Source organism: Pithys albifrons, chromosome Z, assembly GCF_047495875.1.
Source record: "Pithys albifrons albifrons isolate INPA30051 chromosome Z, PitAlb_v1, whole genome shotgun sequence".
Classification (NCBI taxonomy): domain Eukaryota; kingdom Metazoa; phylum Chordata; class Aves; order Passeriformes; family Thamnophilidae; genus Pithys; species Pithys albifrons.
Window position 1 is genome coordinate 1,097,437 of NC_092497.1, and position 18,899 is coordinate 1,116,335.

The window sequence follows — 18,899 nt, forward strand, 5'->3', positions numbered from 1 at the left end:
CCTCCCAGGTGCTGGGGGTCTGTTCTCACCTCTGCCCCTCCATCCAGTTGGAATCTGGAGCCATCACCACTCCTTTGTTTTCAGTCCTGGCACTTCAACTCCCAAAACCTTTGTGCTGGTAGGGTGAGAAAAATTCCCTGAGGGATCCCTTCCTCCCCCACCTCCACCTTTCTTTGCTTGAACCTTTGACATCTGTGAAGCATCCACCTGGTCCCACAGCCCACCACAGCTGGATGCCACAGCTGGCACATCCTGCTGCACCTGTAGCCCATCCTGCACCCTGCTCAGCACCAGCCCTGCCAGCTGTGGCTCTCGAGCCACAGGGGTGTTTGCTGGCTGGCAACACGTTGATTTAAAACCAGCAGAATTTTCTCCGTTACCAAAATAAAGCGATTCCTGGAATGGATGACTCAGAAGCCTCTCCCCAAGCCATAAATCAGAGCAGAAACACGACACCTCACTGGGGCAAATCACTTTGCCCTTTCGGTTTGGCACCTACAGTCTTGATAATTTTTTTTTTCCTAGAAACAAGAGGTGAGGAATCCCAGCTCTGCCAGCATTTTGTTGGAGAGCTGAGCCTTTCCTCCCCAGGACACCACAGGTCAGGACTTTGCCTGTGTTATCACTGGAGGGGCTGGATGAAAATAAGCAAAAGCAGGATGGTTATTAAAAAAAAAAAATAGAAATAGCCCTAGAGGGTTTTTATTGTCACTGAGGTGCCTGCACCAGGAATTTGCCCCAAAGGAGGTATGTGCAGCATGTGCCAGCAGGGAAATGGCGGAGCAACTGCTCCAACCCTCCATGGGCCCCAAGAGATAGGTATCTCTGCAAGAGAGAGCCTGATGCCCTCTCAAAACACTGTGCTGGGATGTCCCAAAAGTGCTTGCACTTGTGTCTCTCAGAGCTGCTCTGTAACCTCCCCGTTAATCCTTCTGGTGAGAAACCTCATCCAGTTTATTTTGGGGGACCAGGCTGGACTGCTCTGCAGATCTGCATGCTCAGCTTGGGCAAACAACGAAGACAGGCTTTATGGAGAGGGGAAAAAACCTGCATTTGTCTGCACAAACCTTTGGGTGAAAGGTTTCTGGGCTCACTGCTCACACTGCAGTCCCACAGTTGCAGCCTCAGCAGGGCAGGACAGACCCTCACACAGTGGCTGAGAGGGGGCAGAGCTGTGTGGTGAGGAGATCCAACCTCTGCCCCAGCCAGAAACAGCCCCCCAGATCCCTCCCTTCTCCCACCAGGAACACTGGGGGTCTGGGGAGCTGCAACTCCAGCCCTGTGCTCCTGCATCCATCACTTTGTGAGAATCATAGAATGGATTGGGTTGGAAAAGACCTCCAAGATCATCAAGTCCAACCCTTGGTCCAACTCCAGTCCCTTTACCAGATCATGGCACTCAGTGCCACGGCCAAGCTCAGCTGAAAAACCTCCAGGGATGGGGAATCCACCCCCTCTCTGGGCAGCCCATTCCAATCCCTGAGCACTCTCTCTGCAAAGGATTTTTTCCTGATCTCCAACTTCAATTTCCCCTGGCAGAGCTTGAGCCCATCGTGCCCCCTTGTCCTATTGCTGAGTGCCTGGGAGAAGAGACCAACCCCCAGCTGGCCAGAACTTCCCTTCAGGGAGTTCTAGACAGTGCTGAGGTCACCTCATGGTGAGGAACCAGGATCAGCAACACCCACCTGTAAACAATCCCGGGGGAGGGCACAGATTGCCAAAATAATGCTCCCCCAAGGCATCAGGGCTGCCAGACCAAGGGGCAAAGCCACTGAGCACAGCCAGACTGAGCACACAGGGACCTGTGGCCCATCCTAAACAGCCCAGGCTGTTCAGACCTCGAGGAGAATTAATCAAACACCCAGGAGATTGTCCAGGTGCAGCAAGGCACCATCTGCTCTGTGCTATCTGACCACTGCTCAATCAGTCTGTGATCCGAGTGCACAGAGGCTTAGAAAGCAACATCTCCTGGAGGAAGCACATCTCTGAGAGCAGGTTTGAGCCACCTTTCAGGCCCAAACTGATCCACTGCTCCTACAGACACAAGCCCTTGCTCATGGTCAGGGTTCTGTGCATGGGGCATTCCTCTGCCCCACACATCCAACCTGTCTGCGGGAACAAGGCAGGTCTTTCCTGTTCCAGTTCAGCAGGTGGGGCCAGTTTATCCCTGTGTGGGGGTGACCAAAGCTGTGCATTCTAAACCCTCCATTCATTGCCCACAACTGTTCCCAATGGCCCATTGGCAGCAGCTGCCCAGGGCACACCTGAGCCCTCAGGCTGGGAGCTGGCTGGGAAAGAAGCCTGGCAGAGGAGCTGGGACAACTCCCCTCCAGGGACTCCTTGGCACCTCCACACCCACCTCAGGGCTCAGCTCTGCTCAGGGGCCACCAACCATTCCAAAATCCCCCCGGACTCCCAGAGTCAGATCCCCCAGGGTGGAACTCCCTGCCCTGGGGGAGGCACTGGGGGCTCCCACCTGGGCCTGAGGAGATGGAATCTTGGGGTTTGGGGACTTGGGGGACCACTCATTGGATGCAGAGGAGGAGCAGAACCTGGACAGGAGGAGCCCCCCACTCTCGCCCAGACTGTGCCATCATCTGCACCAACAGGTTTGTCCCTTCCTTTTCCTTTGGACGTGGAGGAACCACGTGGGGCTCAGCACAGGGGCCACCAAACCCCCCTGTGTTTGTGCCCCAGGGGGTGGGTTACACTGCTGGGCTTGGGGGTTAAACCCAATTTCTCTTTGTGCCATTGCATTTATTGTAATATCGTTATTAAATTGTAATTCTGATTTATAATCTCTTTTGTGTTGAGTTCATTTCTCCTGCTGGTTTTACCTTTAAACTTCCCAAACCAGGGAAGGATCACTCAGCACCCCAAACTTCCACCTTCTTCTTGGTTTGACTCCATAAGGAACAGGGCATAAGGTCCCACACCTCCAAACTGATGCTGGAGACCAGGAATCCCACACCATAAACTCCACACAGCTGGGCTCCCCCTCACCTGCTCTGCTGAAAAGGTCTCTGCTGTTTCACTCCTTCCCAGAAATTTTGGGGCATCCTGGTGTACAACCATGGGATGCCAGCAAAGCTGGAAGCCAGGGCCAGAAATATGCCAGCATCAAAAATAACACAGGATATTTTCTAGAGAATTAAAGAAAAAAAATATCGTAAGTCTTGATCCTAAAACTGACCAAAAAAAAAAAAAAAAACCAAAAAACAAAATACACTCCCAGTGACTTTTAGCCACCCAGATAATAGATGGGGAATAAAAGGCTTTGCTGGACCACTGCTAGAGCTTGCTGTCAGTATAATCACCTACTACTGTAATGAGATTACATGGATTAGCTGTATTTTAAGGAAACGTCAATGAACTGGACAGCCTTTCTGGGCAGGTTTTTAGAGCTGCACAGAATAATACCGGAAAGACATCAAGCCAGGAGGCTATTTTTGGAAAGCATTCCTCTAAATAACCTAGGTGGAGAGAGATTGCAAGGCAACAGAGGTGTGCTAATGCAGGCAGGAGCTGAATGAATGAACAGTGCAGGGGAAAACAGATTCATCCCTGGTTTCCCTTGGCCGAGCTGCACAAGAAATTAATTGAGCCAGACCCGAGCTTGCATTCCTCCCATGCTGTGCTGTGAAATGGACTCAAATGTTGGAATGAGCAACACAGGACACACTGTGCTAAGGGAGGAAAATGTAAGGCCAGGCTGACCGAGGATGAATGCGCTGGGGTTTGTGCAAGCCCCAAGTCCTCTCTCTGGCTGCAGACAGGGTGTTTTCCCAGGAAAACGTCCCCTAAATGAGTCTGGAATGAAACTTCATTATCATCATGGCATCCATCACCACGTGGACGCAGCAGGGGATGCAGTTCGCTGAGTTTGCCCAGCCCTTGGATGAATAGATCTGCTTCACAGTCACCACACTCTTGCTCAGAACACTCAGAGCTCGTGTACTTGCTCTCATTTTCTCCCAACAGTCCTCAGGATTTAAGAGGAACTCTCCAAGAACCATTTATTTTATCACTGCTTTTTATCCTTGGTCCTCACTCCTGCAAAATATCCCTTACCCATCTGAAATAAACAGGACACTGCACTGTCCAAAGTCTTTTCCTCTTCTTTTCCAGGATGAATCCAACCTGGAGAGCCTCGGGGACTGCAGCCTGGGTATTCCTCTCCTCTCCTCTTCTCTCACCCAGGGCTCATGAATAAAACCCAATTAGGGATTTAACATCAGAGCAGCACAGCACGAGGATGGCCCCTTCCCCAGGCAGCTCACAGCCTGGGATCTTTAGCTCCCACCATGGTGAAGTGACAAAAATAACCCATTAAAAAGTCACTTTAATTGCCTTACCAGTGGTTTGCACAAACCCCAGCTAACGCTTGAGGTAAAAATGAATTAAAAGCCTTAAACAGCAAATTCTCTTTCATTCCTCCCACTTTTGCCCTTAAATTTTAATGGGGTAAGGGGGGTGGGAGGCACAGGAAACAGATCCAGCCAGTCCCCAGCTCCTCTGGAATGAGGGCCAGGCTCAGCTCTGCTGGGTTTGCTCCACCACAGGCTCCTCTGACAGGCACCAAACTGGGATGCACCAAACTGGGATGCACCAAACTGGGTATTCCTCATACCCAGAGGACCCTTAACCAGGATAAGAAAATTCAGAGGGAGCATCCATGCAACATAGTCCTGAGCCCTGGGAAGTTCTGCTCTGTCCCACATGGGGATTGTGCTCCTCAGACGTTGCCCAGGGTAGAATTCCAAAAGATAAGGGGCTGGCTGATGTGTGTATCCCAAACACCGACAGCCAGAGAGCTGTTGAACCAACCAAGGATTGTTTGGAATAACAGCCAAGGATTGCTGGGAATGACCAAGGACTGTTGAGAAAAACAGCCAAGGATTGTGGGGTACAACCAAGGATTGTTGGGAAAAACAGCCAAGGATTGTTGGGAAAAACAGCCAAGGATTACTGGGAATAACCAAGGATTGTTGGGAATAACCAAGGATTGTTGGGAGTAACACCCCATGAGAAAGACCAAGATGTGGGCCACGCAGAGGAAGGGCGGCATTTTAGGGAAAAATGTCCTTGTTCTGGCTCCTGGAGATCAGCACAACACAGAGGCAGGAATGAGGCTGAGAAATGGGCAGGGACTGTAGGGAGAATCAAGACCACCCAAGACCCACAAAGCCTCCAACTCCTTTCCGGAAAAGTCTGAAAGAACACACTGTGTGTGAGAACTTTGCATAGAAAGAACCTTCACTCCAGGGAAGGGAAAACTTCCCTACAAAAGGTGCCCCCACCAAGCCCAGGCAGCATTCACAGGACCCTGGACACCCCATCAGCTGGATCAGTGCTGGAATCAGGACTGGTGGTTTCCTTCCTTCTTCCTTTCTCTCTCTCTCCTTCCCTTTCACCCCACCCCTTTATCCAAACCCACTGCCAGGTGCTTATAGAGTAGGTCAAGGACTGACACCCCAATTTCCAGGACAGGTCTGTAATTTACTAACAAAACTCAGGGAGTTTGTACAACCCTCTGCCTTTTTTTGTTCCTCTTGACCATGAGCATCTACAAATCCTGGGTGATGCCTTCCCCTTGGGGGTGGGACACCACACACAGCACTTCATGTCCAAGTTGATTACACCTCAGGAGGGGGAATGTTCCACCAATACACTTTTGGTGGAAAAAAAGACACAAACAGGAGGTGAACACAGAAATCAAAGCTCAAAGGTGAAGGGCTTGGAGCACAAGTGCTGTGGGGAGAGGCTGAGGGAGCTGGGGGTGTTCAGCCTGGAGAAGAGGAGGCTCAGAGGTGACCTCAGCACTGTCTGGAACTGCCTGAAGGGAAGTTCTGGCCAGGTGGGGGTTGGTCTCTTCTCCCAGGCACTCAGCAATAGGACAAGGGGGCACGATGGGCTCAAGCTCTGCCAGGGGAAATTGAAGTTGGAGAGCAGAAAAAAATTCTTTACAGAGAGAGTGCTCAGGCATTGGAATGGGCTGCCCAGAGAGGGGGTGGATTCCCCATCCCTGGAGGTTTTTCAACTGAGCTTGGCCGTGGCACTGAGTGCCATGATCTGGTAAAGGGACTGGAGTTGGACCAAGGGTTGGACCTGATGATCTTGGAGGTCTTTTCCAACCCAATCCATTCTCTGATTCTGATTCTATGAAACAGCACCTCTCAGGAGCACAGGGAGAGCACTGCCTGCTCACAAAGATCCTCTGAACCAGGCATGATCCTGCTTCCTGGGTGCCCAGAAGGGAGGGAGCAGCTCCACAGCAAAACTGGGAGGCTGTGAAGGTCTGGGGTGGTTTGCTCTGTTTTCAGACCTGGAGCAGCACAGCCTGCCCCACAACTTGCTGAGAGCAATGCAATTAAAGCCCAACACCAGCCTGGACTCTTAGACCCCCCAGTGCCCAGCACTTACCTAAACATTGCTCTGAAACATCCCCTCTGCTCTGCCCAGGGCTGTGAAAGAGCCATCAGGACGGAGCAATTTCACAGCCTTCCCCTCCTCACTTTTGGCTCCAGTGGGCGGCAAGAGAACCATTTTACAAAAGGAATCATGCCAAGAAAACCCGGCTGAGAGGGTTTTGTTTGTAAGACTCAAGTCTCAGAGACTCCCCCTTCAATCTGTATTGCTCAAAAAATGCTGATGTTTCTGAAGCCTTTTGCAGCTCCTACAGTACTTTGCTGGGATAAAGAAAAGCTGACACACATATTACAGCAATAAAGATTATTTTTGCTGTCTGAGTCGTAGCAGGCACATGAGATTTATTCAGATAAAAGAGGTCAAAGTAGGAAAATGAGCTTAGATTTCAGGCTGGGAGTCCAAATCACGGGGAGATTTGGTGGCTCACGGGGTGTGGGGACAGGCACTCTGCATCCCCAGCAAGGGATGTCCCGTGTTAACATCATCCTCACACCCTTCCCAGGACCTGCAGGACTGTCTGTCCTCAGTCTCAGGGCACTGGTGAAATGAAATGGGGCAGATGAGCACAGGTGCCAATCCATGCTCCTCCATAGGGAAAAACAAACTTTCCAAACTCTGCCGTGACCTTTTTTTCCCCCCTGCCTGTTCAGCTACTGCATTAATCCTGAGACTGCTCCTGGGACCTGCTGAGACACACAACACTTTTCATGCACTGAAAAGATGTTTCGAGTATTCTAATCAGAATTTCCTCCAAGCTACTCCTCTTTTTCCACAACACCCTCTGCCCGTTTTGAAGAGCAGACAGCAATTAGCTCTCCAGCTCAGAGATATGTGATTTTTTTTCATCCTCAGTCCCGTCGTTAACACAGGAGATCACAGCGTTTCTAATGACTCAAAGAGACAAAGATCATAAAAGCTTTTCCCAAAAGCAGATTTCCCTCCTCTCTCTCCAAACAACACAAGATAAGAAGGCCCTTCAAGTGCTCTGATCAAACTGCAGACTGATCAGTGCCATTAAGGATCCTGTTTTTGTCTCCACGACCCTCACCCTGCCCTGCAAAGGGCTCCCTGCAGCACTTACACTCCATTAATCAGTTGGTTTTTACCAAAACCGGCTCATGTGTCACCTGCCTGGAGGTGAGCAGGGGATGCAGTGATGCCACTGGAGCCGGAGGGACACACAGATGGCACAGGCATCTGTCACATGCCCCACACTAAACAGGTATTTTGGGAGTGGGTGTGGCCACCTCGTTACCTTCAGCATTTTTGTTTCCTTTTTAAATAAGCAGAACAAGCCCCTGTCCAATAAAAGGGCAGATAAAGAGTCCACTGAAGCTGGAATGTGAGACAAGTCAAAAAGTCAGTAATATCAAACACTGGTATTTTTTGGCAAATGCAAAGCCTGTCAAGATGCCCTTGGAGATTTCCCTGCCCCTTATCCAAGCAGAAAAGAGATGACTCAGAGATGGCACCGTGCTCATCAAGATCTGCTCACATACAGCTCAAGCTTTGTTTTTCTAAGAGAGTCTCATTAAATTTCGCATTTCCCTGGTTTTGTTACCACACAGCCCAAAACTGACCTCAGCTGTAGAGCAAACAGAGGGGGGGGAAAGAGAAATGTGCAAATGGCACTTGGGTTTTGCATTAAAATGTGCCACATGAAGTTTAGCACAGGGGTGAAGGAGTGAGGACCACATTCCACCTCCTGCTGCTGTTGCTGCTCGATGCACATCTGGCTGCACCCTCTCCATCCCACCTCTGCTTCACAAAGCTTCCTTTTTTGGCTCCCCCAGAACAGTCCCTGGCCATCCCTTCCCTGCTCCCAGCTTTCCTTAGCAAGAGGACAAGCCTTGCTCACCTTCACAGAAACAGCAACACTCTGCTCCGTCCTTAGTGCCTGACTGAAAGCACATCATTACTTCTAATTTATGCAATTCCTGCACTTCTGACCATGCTCAGCCTGTGAGATGTGTAGAAGGAAACCGAGCCTGTCCTGCTCATTTCAGGCTCTGGGCAAAGGTTTTCTGAAGTTGACACAATCTTGAATTAAAACAAAATAAAAACAAACAAGCAAAAAAAAAATCCATAGAGAGAGCAGAATTCCCAGAAAGTAAAAAAACCTGCAATTCTTAAAACAAATTATCTGAAATACTCTCCAGGTCAGACTTACCGCGTGAAAGAGAGAAGCAAAGAAATCATGGAATCCTGGAATGGTTTGGGTTGGAAGGGACCTTCAAGCCCATCCAGTCCCACCTCCTGCCATGGGCAGGGACACCTTCCACTATCCCAGGCTGCTCCAAGCCCTGTCCAACCTGGCCTTGGACACTTCCAGGGATCCAGAGGCAGCCACAGCTTCTCTGCCCAACCTGTGCCAGGGCCCCCCACCCTCAAAAACAGCAATTCCTTCCCAATATCCCATCACACCCTGCCCTCTGGCACTGGGAAGCCATTCCCTGTGTCCTGTCCCTTCATGCCTTGTCCCCAGTCCCTCCCCAGCTCTCCTGGAGCCCCTTTAGGCACTGGCAGGGGCTCTCAGGTGTCCCTGGAGCCTTCTCTTCTCCGGGTGAGCCCCCCCTGCTCTCCCAGACTGTCCTCTGATCGTTTTTGTGTCTCTCCTCTGACAGAGGATTCGTTCACACAGAAGGAGCTCCAGCACATCTGTGATGTGACAAAGCTCCACGTGCCCCAAGGGCCCAGCTCAGGTCCCAGGATTGCAGCAGCTCTGACTTACACTCACTCCAGCTGCAGCCCCCTCCTCACCTGGCCATCCCACCACCATTAGTTGGGTGAACGTGCCCCTTTGGCCACTGCAGCCCCCAAACAAAACCAGGAGCACACCAACCTCACAGGACATCCATGGGGAGTGGGGAGAGGAGCTCAGAACCCAACCCATACCCAATATTTCAAGCTGCAATACTGACAGAAATGCCAAGACACAACTTCTGTTGTCTTCTTGTCCCATTCTCCTTGATCTCATTTTAATTGGAACCGGTCCCAGCTCAATCAGATCCCGAGAAGCCCAGCACCTACTCTCTGTCCTTGAAGTAATTTTAAGCCAGGACCTATTTCCACACTGGCATTTCCAGCCCTGCCCCCTCACAGCAGGCAAAGGATTTAATTTACCTTTACCCAAAGGCACTTTCTAATAGTTCAGAACTTTCCATATTTCACAGGACATGGAGCACAGAGCTGCATCAAGGAGCCAGGTACAACTGCTGCTGTGACAGCAGGCATGGGGTGATATCCCACCCTGACTCCAAACATGGTCCTGCTTCCCTTGCTCCATAAACCTCCAGACCTGGAGCACACAGTTTGGGGCTGGGAACACCCCCAGTTCCAGTCAGGGATCTCAGACATCCAAGTGAGACTTGGGGAAGGAGGAACAACTCCTTCCTGAAAGGCTCATGCCTCCATTGCTCGTATTCTGCATTTTCCAGCCCCACTTTTAGGTAGGAAAAAGCCTCTCACAGGGTCCAGAGATGATTTCCAGAGCCTCCTTTAGGAAGCGATTTTGGGAGAAGGTCTTAGAAAGACTCTAATTGGAAGCAGCCTGTACTCAGAGATGTGAAATTTGATTGGCCCTTTTATCTCAGTTTACATAGCTAATTGTTGCAGGTCTATCAGTTACCATGGAATTAACACTTGTAAAATCAGGTGTAGCCAAGAATTAAATTGTGCAAACAATCCAAGCAGCTGGGACAGATGAACACCAAACAGGTATGAACTCAGGGGACTGTTTGCTCTGCCCTGAATCCAGAGGGGTCTTAACATGAACCGGAGACACGGCCAGGTCACTTCCTCGGGAAATCACAAGGACTTAGGAGTCTCCCATCACTCAGATTGCGAGTGAAACCACGGTTTAGGGCAGTTTGTTTTTCTTTACAGCAGGTCACAGCAGGTGAGGAAGGCACCTGGGAGCAAGAGGAACTGCAAGGCTAAGGACAGGAGGGCAGGATGAAGGTTTCCCAGGGGGATGTCCCGCGGCTGCCGGGAAGGGACCGCTCTCCCCGCAGCGAGCGCTGCCGGAGCATCCTCTGTGTTCCCCTACCAAGAGGCACATCCCGGGCACTGCCGCTCACACTCACCCCGAACACCTTCTCCCGGTGAGAGTGGAGGTGTTTTTCACTCCTTCCCTTCCTCCCAGGAGCGCCCCGAGGATAAGCAGAGAGCCGCGCGGGCTGCGGCAGCGGCGTGGGCTGGGCAGCTTCCTACGGAGATGACTGTTGTGTATAATATAGAAACTGAGCTGCTTGTTCCAAGCTCAACCACGCCGGCTGCTTTTTAAAGACAGGCTCAGCTCGAGTGGAAAGCGCTGCAGGAACATGCAGCGTTATTTCCTCCCGCAGCCTCCAAGCCAGGGAAGTTTTTCTCGAGGGAGATTTGGGAGCTCGCCCGGCTCCGGGGACGGGGAGCGACGGCAGGCAAGGTCACCCTGGCACCTCTCAGCAGGGCTAAAACCTGTAAATCCCCGCATGCAATTCTGCCTGGAAAACCCTCAAAGCAGATCACTGTTTAATCTTGCCCTAGCACCGGTCAGGGCAAACACAGAGTGGCTTCCCAGTGCCAATCCTGGGCTGCTCCAGCCGGCATCGAGCCTGCCTGGGAAGCACAACTGGTGAGGTCTGAAGGGTGCAGTGGTCATTTGGGGGACGAGTATAAGGACTCTGAGGCACAAGACTCAGTGCTCGGAGTGCCAAAATAACTCAGCCATGTGGAGGATGTGATTTGCTTTTGCAGTGATGTCACAGACACTCAAAGACCATGTGTTGGGTGTTCACCCACCACAAGCACCGATTTTCACTCTTCCCAAGAAGGACAGCATCTTGCTACTATTCATCACGTCCATATAACCAGAGGGGCAAACAAAAATATCACAATGCAAGCAAGTAATGAATAATCAGCACCAAACCCAAGGAGCACACCAGTCAGTCTTTTGGATGATAACTCGCTGCTGACACACGGCGTAGGTCGCGTTTCAGCGTTAATTGCTCATGGGTAGCAGCAGGTCTATATGACAAGGATGACGCCAGAATGAACTGCCATGTCTAATGCAACTCTTCTTCTGTTAATAGTTTCTGTTTCTCTGCTAGTCACAGAAACGAGCCCAAAATAATTGCAGCAGCGTCTAAACTTAAAAGGGCAAATCTCACAAAGCCCAAAGCAGCCGTCAGCATCTCTGAGAGTAAGGGATGCACTTAAAGCTTCCACCAAAGACCCCAAAAGTCACAAACATGGAAGAGCAGCAGGATTTAAATTCTGAAAAAAACTATTCTGGCAAAAATGAGATGTGGAAAATGCATGGAAACATGATCTTTCTAGGCACAGAAAAGGAGAAAGAAATGGCACTGAAAAAGAAACGTCTAAGGTTGGTGACTGATGAGAACCTCTAAAAGAATCCATTAAATCTGTACAGCCAACAGAATTAATTGTAAAAGAAGGCACTTTTTAAGCATGCTAGGAATAGAGAATTAGATAGCTGCCAGATTCACTATTAGGCACCATCAGTAAAACTGGAAGAGAGTGTTGTGGTGCGATGGGATAAAACAGTTACCAAAGAGGATGAGAGAAACCCAACCTAGAGATTAACCCTGTGCTCCCCAGTGTGCAAAAGCTGGGTCTTCTTTCCCAAAAACCTCCTGTTGTGCAACCTCCCTTAAAACCCCTTAAAGACAGAAATTCCACTGCTGAAAAATGTCTGCCAAAATAAAGCATTTTAAAACCAACCAGTGAAACTCAGAAGCTTCGTGTAGCCACAGTATTGAGGTGAAAAGCAGGAGCAGCAGAGGCAACCCAGGGTCGGCTCCAGCTCGAACAGCAGGGCAGAAATTTCAGGTAAATACACGAACTGGAGACTAAAAATACAATTCCTATCAGCCAGCTGAGTTTCCTGGAATTAGATCTATTTAGAAGACTTATTATCCATCTAAAACACATTATTATTGCCTCAACACACCGTTTGCCTGCACTCCCAACTCAGAACATCCTGTGATTCTCCAGAGCACATAATATTTTGAGGATGAATCTCACAGCAGGCGTACCCAACTCCACACAGGTTGGGTGTGTGCTGGTAGAGCCCCCAGTGTGGCTGCTGATAAGTGAGATCAGAGAGAGAAAACAGCACCAAAGCACCGTCCTTGGGGATTTTTGTTGCTGCTCAGACTCATCTGTGATTCCTTCCGGGAGATTATATTAAATATAAATCTGTAACACAAAAATCCGCAGTAACTGATGGATGGTTTGTTGATTACATAGTTGCATGAAGACCTAAATCAGCTCAGTGGAGGTCACAATCCACAGACCGTGTTTTCGTGATGAAATGTAACACACAAGGCCAGGGAAGGGATCTCTGCCAGAGACAGAAAAGGATTTGGGATGAGCTTGGGGCATCTCGTTTGCGTAACACATCAGAGTGAAGCCAAAGCAAAAGCAGATCCTTGAAGGTCCCAATTTCCAATGGGAAATACATCCATAAAAAGTCAAAAAGCGAGCTCACACCTACACAAGGTATTGCCAAGGTCACGGCTGCATCCAGACAGGCACCTGGGCAATGTGGTCACTCCTCTGACATCCCAGGGGCGGCCACAAAAAACAAGGCAGAGCCTCTCGGCACCCTCAGCCTCCTGAGGAGGAGGTGATGAGGAGGTGACCCGATCACTGCGGGCTGGGAGTGTCACCTTTGTGACAAGGACACAACAACATCCTCTCTCCGCAAGTCAAGTTCAACCTTGAAACGAGATAGCATCTCTCTGGAGTGAGAGCAATTAAATGTTGGCACGAGGTACGGGAGGAAGGGGACGGGAGGGAGGGTGGACTCACTACTGCTCAGAGCCATTAACACAAAATTAACAGCCTGTTTTTTAACCCAGACTTCTGTGTCTGCGGGAAGATGAGCTGCAAACGCTTCCCTGCAGTTGCATTTCTGCAACACCTCCCACCTGGGGACGTGGAAAGTTTCAGAAGGATTTTTTATGCTCCAAGAGAGTCCTGAGTGGTTGGGGAAGAGCAGGGTCGTGCTAAAAAAAAGGAAAGATCGAGGCAGAAAGACTAGAACCCAAGCGCTGGGTGAGATTCATCTCAAATTTAGACCTCTCAAACTCAGATTTCTAAGTCAGAACCAGCACCCTGAAAACAATTTGACTGCCACGTGTATGAAGCTTTCCAAAGAGAGAAACAAATCCCATCTGGGAGGTGCCTGTACCCCTCATTTGGTGAGGGAAAGCTCAGAACAGACACATTCAGGTGCCTAAGCAAAGACAAAGAAACGGCATCTACTAAACCAGCTCCAACTAGAAGTGAGTTGCCTCTTGCCATCTACAAAACTGAGAAGTATTTTCAGCTCATAATGCCAGTTCTGGCGATTCTGCCGGGCTGCCCAGCACCAGGAGCAGAATGAGATGCTAATCCAGCTCCTGGAGGGAGGTTTTCACATCCTTATTCTAAGTAAAGAAAAGATAAAGAGACCATCTGCATGGAGGACCCAACATGGAGAGCTTGAGGCTGGCCGAGATGTTGGCAGCTCAACATCCTTTTTTCCAAACATGGGTTATTTGATTGGGATTTCAGATTTTATCAGTCCTCACTAACGGGCTGAGGCTCGCTGGAGGAGGAAAAGGACTGCAGTGAATCACAGCCACAGAATCGTTTAGGCTGGAAAAGCTCTCCAAGACCATCAAGTCTCAGCATAAACCCAGCTCTGCCAAGCCCATCACTAACACATATCCCAAAGTGTGCCTGGCTCTTCACTTTGGTGAGGGCAGAAGTTCACAGAGATGGTTCTCTCAAGCACAGAGGAATCCATAGAACACAGATGACCACGTCCCTTCACCCTCTCCTCCTCTGCAGGGATGGAGAATGCTGATGTTCACCTGCTGGCTGTGAGATTTATCCTCAGAATACTAAGCACAAATCTAGCCCTTGCTCCTACAACTTCCCCACGATAGTCCTGGTCTCCCATTCTCTGCAGCCCTTCAACCCACACACCTCCAGAGGGCTTGTCACCATCAGCCTGGCAGACATCTGTCCAGCCAAAAGGAGGAGGTGCTCTGCAAGTCTGAGTTGATTCCACAGCCCCCAGGCCTGTTCTGCAGGACACTGGGCTCCTGCTGCAGACCAGGAGAGGGAAAAGCACCCCATGTTTGCTGGGAAGTTCACAGCGCCAGATAGGATTAGTCGTGTCTAATTAACTGTGAGGAGCAAGCAACACAGAGATGAATGCAGAGACTGGGATCCCCTCAGCAGCAGCCAGGCTTTGTGTATCCTACCCCTCATATCCATCCCCCGAGCACACAGACAAGAGAGGCAACAGAGGTACCTGAGCACCTCCAACACCCAGAAAAGGCTGAGTTCTGGGTGCACAACTGGGGGACCCTCTCCCCTAACCAGCTTTGGGGCTGGAGGATGAGTTTGGGCAGCTGTATGAGGACAGCCCGTCAGAGCTGTCGGGACATCAGGGTTGGGCTCTCCCTGCCCTTTCGGGTGCTCACACCACACCAGGCTGGACTGAATCTTCCCCAGGTGCTGTGCCTCCTGCCACAGCAGCCAAACACACCTTCCAGTGCCATTAGAACCTGGACCATCACCACCTGCCACCTCCACCCGAGGGTCTGGCTCAGGTGAGAGTCAATAAATACGACCTAGAGCAAACACAGCCTGCCTTGGAGGGGGGAGAGGGAGAGAAGGAGGTTTGTTTCTGCAGACACCAAAAGGGGTCTGGGGACCTGCTGGGCACACTGACACCAGCTTGGCTGTGCACAGGTTTACCTGTGCAACCCACGAGTGTGGATGTATGGGCACTTGGGGCACATATAGACACACACAGTGTGGACAGACCCACCAGGCACACACAGACACACAAGGCGTGTAGAGAAACACAGATCCTGTAAAGATCCAGAGGGCACATACAGACACATACAGCACATAGAGACCCACAGGGCACATACAGACAGACCCAGGGGGCACATACAGACACATACAGCACATAGAGACCAACAGGACACATACAGACAGACCCAGAAGGCACATACAGACACAAACAACACATAGAGACCCACAGGGCACATACAGACACATACAGCACATAGAGACCCACAGGGCACATACAGACAGACCCAGAAGGCACATACAGACACATACAGCACATAGAGACCCATAGGGCACATACAGACAGACCCAGAAGGCACATACAGACACATACAGCACATAGAGACCCATAGGGCACATACAGACAGACCCAGAGGGCACATACAGACACATACAGCACATAGAGACTCATAGGGCACATACAGACAGACCCAGAGGGCACATACAGACACATACAGCACATAGAGACCCATAGGGCACATACAGACAGACCCACAGGGCACATACAGACACATACAGCACATAGAGACCCATAGGGCACATACAGACAGACCCAGAAGGCACATACAGACACATACAGCACATAGAGACCCATAGGGCACATACAGACAGACCCATAGGGCACATACAGACACATACAGCACATAGAGACCCACAGGGCACATACAGACACATACAGCACATAGAGACCCATAGGGCACATACAGACAGACCCACAGGGCACATACAGACACATACAGCACATATAGACCCATAGGGCACATACAGACAGACCCACAGGGCACATACAGACACATACAGCACATAGAGACCCATAGGGCACATACAGACAGACCCACAGGGCACATACAGACACATACAGCACACAGAGACCCATAGGGCACATACAGACAGACCCAGGGGGCACATACAGACACATCCAGCACATATGGACCCCCAGGCATGTATAGACACAGAGACAAGTAGGGCATATACAGACCCTTAGAGCCTGTACGTACAGTCCATGTATAGACACATAGAGCCCATAGAGACCCCTAGAGTACATATAGACACACAGGGCACATAGAGATTGAGCACATACAGACACATAGAGCCCATATAGATCCCTGGGGCACACAGAGATACACAGAGCATATATAGACCTCTAGAGCACCTACAGATACATAGAGCCCATATAGATCCCTGGGGCACACAGAGACACACAGAGCATATATAGACCTCTAGAGCACATACAGACATATAGAGCCCATATGGACCCGTAGAGCACATACAGACACTTAGAGCCCATATAGATCCCTGGAGCATATACAGACACATGTAGAGACAATATAGACCCCCTAGAACACATACAGACATATAGAGACCACACAGACCCCTAGAGCACATATGATACACTGGGCACATAGAGATTGAGCACATAGAGCCTGTATAGACCTCTAGAGAACATACAGGCACATAAAGCCCATATGGACCCCAAGAGCACATACAGACACTTAGAGCCTGTATAGATCCCTAGAGCATTATATGGACACACAGGGCTGATAGAGACTGAGCACATACAGACACACAGAGCCCGTTTAGATCCCTAGAGCACAGACAGACACATGGAGCCTGTACAGATCCCTAGAGCACAGACAGACACATAGAGCCTGTACAGATCCCTGGAGCACACACAGACCCATACGGCACGTACAGACCCGGGGACACTCAGAGGCACAGGGCACATACAACCCCATACAGCCCGTACAAAGCCACCGGGCACACAAAGACCCCCCGAGCCGTGCAGAGCCGGGGGCAGCGATGCCTGTGCATCCTCCCGGGCAGCGAGCCGGCGCTCCCACGGGCTCTAGCCCCACTGCTCCCGGGAAGGGGTTTCGGGCACGCCCGGCTGAGCGCCGGGAAGGACGGGGCGACACCGGCAGCGCTCTCAGGGCTGTCCCCGCGGGCGGTTCCGCGCGGGGCAGGGACAAGGACAGGGACACGAACACGGACACGGACATGGACCCGCTCGGGGGCCGCCACACTCAGTCACTCACCGGGGCCGCTCCTCCGCGCTCCGCCATGGCCCGGCCCGCACCGGCACCGCGCCCGCCCCGCCTGACGTCACGCACCGGCCCCCGCGCGCGGGGGCACCTGCGGGGGGCGGGACCGCCGGAGCCGCTCCCCCCCGCATCCCGGGAGGGTCCGATGCCGCCCCTCATTCCGGGAGGGGCGGCACGAGGGATCTGATCCACCCCCAGCATCCCCGGAGGGTCCGATCTCCCCCGCATCCCGGGAGGGACCGATCCCCCCCCCGCATCCCCGGAGAGGCTGCACGAGGGTCCAATCCCCCCCCCCTCCCCCCAGCAACCCCGGAGGATCCGATCCCCCCGCCCCCCGCATCCCGGAAGGGTCCGATGCCCCCCCGCAACCCGGGAGGGGCGGCACGAGGGATCTGATCCATCCCCGGGGGGAGCCGCTTCCCCCCCGCATCCCGGGAGAGGCTGCACGAGGGTCCGCTCCCCCCCCCCCCCCTCCCCCGCGCATCCCCGGGAGGAGCCGCACAGGGTCCGATCCCCCCCAAGCATCTCCGGGGGAGCCGCACGAGGGTCCGATTCCCCCTTCAGCATCCCCAGGAGGGTCGGATCAACCCCCCATGCTGGGAGAGGCTGCACGAGGGGTCCGATCCGCCTCCCAACATCCCCGGGAGGGTCCGATCCCTCTCCCCCCCAGCTTCCCCGGGTGGGTCCGATTCCCCCCGTATCCCGGGAGGGGCCGCACGAAGGGTCTGATCCACCCCGACATCTCCCGAAGGAGCTGATCCTCCTCCGCATCCCGGGAGGGGCCACACGAGGGTCCGATCCCCCTTCAGTATCCCCGGGAAGGGCCGCATGAGGGTCTGATCCCCCCTCAGCATCCCTGGGAGTAGCCGCACGAGGGGTCCGATCGCTTCCAGCATCTACGGGAGGAGCCGCACGACTGGTCTGGTCCCCCCCTGCATCCCAGGAGGAGCCGCACGAGAGGTCCGATTCATCCCCACAACCCGAGAGGGGCCGCTCGAGGGGTCCGATCCCCCCCTGCATTCCGGGAAGAGCCGCACGAGGGGTCCGGTCCCCTCCCCACCCCGCATCCCTGTGAGGGGCCGCAGAAGGTGTCTGGTCACCCACGACATCTCCAGGAGAAACAGCCCCAAGGTCCGATCCCCCTCAACACCCCGGGAGGTGCCGCCAAGGGGTCCGGTTTCTCCCCAGCATCCCCAGGAGGAGCAGCCCCAACGTCCGGTCCCTCCCGACATCTCGGGAGGAGCCGCACGAGGGGTCCGCGCTCCCCCTCTAGACATCCCGGGAAAGCAGCCCCAAGGTCCGGTCCCTCCCGACATCCCCGGGAAGAGCAGTCCCAAGGTCCGGTCGCCCCCGCGACATCCATGGAGGGGCCGCCAAGGGGTCCAGTTGCTCCCCGGCATGCCCAGGAGGAGCAGCCCCAACGTCTAGTCCCTCCCGACATCCCCGGGAAGAGCAGCCCTAAGCTCCGGTCCCTCCCGACATTCCCGGGAAGAGCAGCTCCAACGTCCGGTCCCTCCCGACATCCCCGGGAAGAGCAGTCCCAAGGTCCGGTCCCCCCCGCGACATCCC

At 52.5% G+C, this 18,899-nt stretch overlaps 1 protein-coding gene across 3 annotated transcripts in view; it reads right to left on the reverse strand.

Moving 5' to 3' along the window:
• MAPK4 (mitogen-activated protein kinase 4) overlaps positions 1 to 17,386 on the reverse strand; it is a 69,463-nt gene extending 52,077 nt beyond the window's left edge. The window contains exon 1 of one of the 3 annotated variants that reach the window (XM_071580316.1): positions 17,325 to 17,386. The gene's annotated coding sequence lies outside the window, so the exon portion shown is untranslated. Of the gene's footprint in view, positions 1 to 10,514; positions 10,586 to 17,324 lie in introns of those variants that run through there. The other 2 variants (XM_071580317.1, XM_071580318.1) reach the window with 2 other exon arrangements.
• Between the last annotated feature and the right edge of the window lie 1,513 nt (positions 17,387 to 18,899).